The following is a 2,500-nucleotide window of genomic DNA, read 5'->3' as shown; positions in this document are numbered from 1 at the left end:
TCCCATACAAAAATTTTTTCTTCTCAAAAATGATTTTCGTTTCACTTTTCATACTCAGGGGAGTCTAAAATTGATGTTTTGAGTCACCGTGAAAAAAAAAATTTTTTGACCCGAGCTTGTGTCGGCGACCCAAAATCGACGCACTTGGGAAATATGTTCTAGCAGGGGCCCTCCCATACAAAAATTTTTTCTTCTCAAAAATGATTTTCGTTTCACTTTTCATACTCAGGGGAGTCTAAAATTGATGTTTTGAGTCACCGTGAAAAAAAAATTTTTTTGACCCGAGCTTGTGTCGGCGACCCAAAATCGACGCACTTGGGAAAAATGTTCTAGCAGGGGCCCTCCCATACAAAATTTTTTTCTTCTCAAAAATGATTTTCGTTTCACTTTTCATACTCAGGGGAGTCTAAAATTGATGTTTTGAGTCACCGTGAAAAAAAAATTTTTTTGACCCGAGCTTGTGTCGGCGACCCAAAATCGACGCACTTGGGAAATATGTTCTAGCAGGGGCCCTCCCATACAAAAATTTTTTCTTCTCAAAAATGATTTTCGTTTCACTTTTCATACTCAGGGGAGTCTAAAATTGATGTTTTGAGTCACCGTGAAAAAAAAATTTTTTTGACCCGAGCTTGTGTCGGCGACCCAAAATCGACGCACTTGGGAAAAATGTTCTAGCAGGGGCCCTCCCATACAAAAATTTTTTTTTGACTCACCGGGTAAAATGGTCGCACTTGGTAAAAATGTTCTAGCAGGGGCCCTCCCATACAAAATTTTTTTCTTTTCAAAAATGATTTTCGTTTCACTTTTCATACTCAGGGAAGTCTAATATTGAAGTTTTGAGTCACCGTGAAAAAAATTTTTTTTTGACTCACTGGGTAAAATGGTCGCACTTGGGAAAAATGTTCTAGCAGGGGCCCTCCCATACAAAAAATTTTAATTTCTCAAATCGATCCGTGGTTTCACTTTTCATACTCTAGGGCCCATTTGCTTCAACTTTGGAAAAAATTTTCGATGATGAAAAATTTTCACCTTCGACGTCCATCGACCACTCGACCCGAACTTGGTACTTTTGTATGGAGGTACCCAAGTGGTGACTTTCTCATACAAAAATTTTTATTTCTCAAATCGATCCGTGGTTTCACTTTTCATACTCTAGGGCCCATTTGCTTCAACTTTGGAAAAAATTTTCGATGATGAAAAATTTTCGCCTTCGACGTCCATCGACCACTCGACCCGAACTTGGTACTTTTGTATGGAGGTACCCGAGTAGTGACTTTTTCATACAAAAATTTTTATTTCTCATATCGATCCGTGGTTTCACTTTTCATACTCTAGGGCCCAATTGCTTCAACTTTGGAAAAAATTTTCGATGATGAAAAATTTTCACCTTCGACGTCCATCGACCACTCGACCCGAACTTGGTACTTTTGTATGGAGGTACCCGAGTAGTGACTTTTTCATACAAAAATTTTTATTTCTCATATCGATCCGTGGTTTCACTTTTCATACTCTAGGGCCCATTTGCTTCAACTTTGGAAAAAATTTTCGATGATGAAAAATTTTCACCTTCGACGTCCATCGACCACTCGACCCGAACTTGGTACTTTTGTATGGAGGTACCCAAGTGGTGACTTTTTCATACAAAAATTTTTTTGCGAATACGTGTTCGTTCGCGATCATTAAGGCCATGAACCGCAAGTCCGCTGCGATAGAAATAGTGCATTGTAGTTACTCGACGAGAAAAAAAATCGGGACTTAGAAAAATTTTTGAAAGTCAAATCGTATTGACTTCCAACAACACCTGATAATAAACACACATTGCCTGTTGCACCACAGATCGCATTTGACTTAACAAATCGCCTGTTGGTACGCACATCACCATCGACTTTACCAATCGCGTTTCGCACCGCTAATCCCACTTGGCGTGGAGCCACGCACATAATGTTGCGAGGAGAGTATTAATCGGGACTTAGCGTTTTAAGCTCGCGAACACTCCACTATGGGAGTGCACGCAAGCACCAACTGTACACACACAACACAACAATCACTCTCGCGAACACTCCATTCCCAAAGTGAACGCGAGCACCAGCAAGCATGGGTCGCCTGAGAGGATCGATGCGAACGCATCTCTACAACTCGCAGCTCCCAGCCTGTAGTCCCGTCGTTTGCGGGCGGTCGAAGGTGTCGAAACTAGTTGTATCCACGGTCGACGGAAACACAGCCACCAGGGTTCCCTGTGGTAAGGTACTTCCACGTGCAGCGTGCTCCCGCCCGTTGCGGCTCAGTCTAGTGCTATAGCGGGGATGAGACGTCAGTGTGCGCGGGGCAGCACCGACGGATCTCGGAGGGTTGTTAAGCCCGCTAGCTTCCGATCACCTAATGGGTTTGAGAAGCGCTATCAGCTCGGATTGGATACGACCTTAGAGGCGTTCAGGCATAATCCAGCGGACGTAGCGTCATACCAAAGTCCGGTCGAACTAGTATTGAGCCAGTGGTCCGT

At 43.0% G+C, this 2,500-nt stretch overlaps 1 pseudogene; it reads right to left on the bottom strand.

Moving 5' to 3' along the window:
- Positions 1-2,080: 2,080 nt before the first annotated feature.
- The window catches only part of LOC128308792 (uncharacterized), a 6,248-nt pseudogene continuing 5,828 nt past the window's right edge, over positions 2,081-2,500 (bottom strand).

This window comes from Anopheles moucheti (assembly GCF_943734755.1).
Source record: "Anopheles moucheti chromosome X unlocalized genomic scaffold, idAnoMoucSN_F20_07 X_unloc_59, whole genome shotgun sequence".
Taxonomy (NCBI): domain Eukaryota; kingdom Metazoa; phylum Arthropoda; class Insecta; order Diptera; family Culicidae; genus Anopheles; species Anopheles moucheti.
The sequence above is the reverse complement of the archived record's forward strand: the minus strand, read 5'-3'. Positions and strand labels throughout refer to the sequence as shown.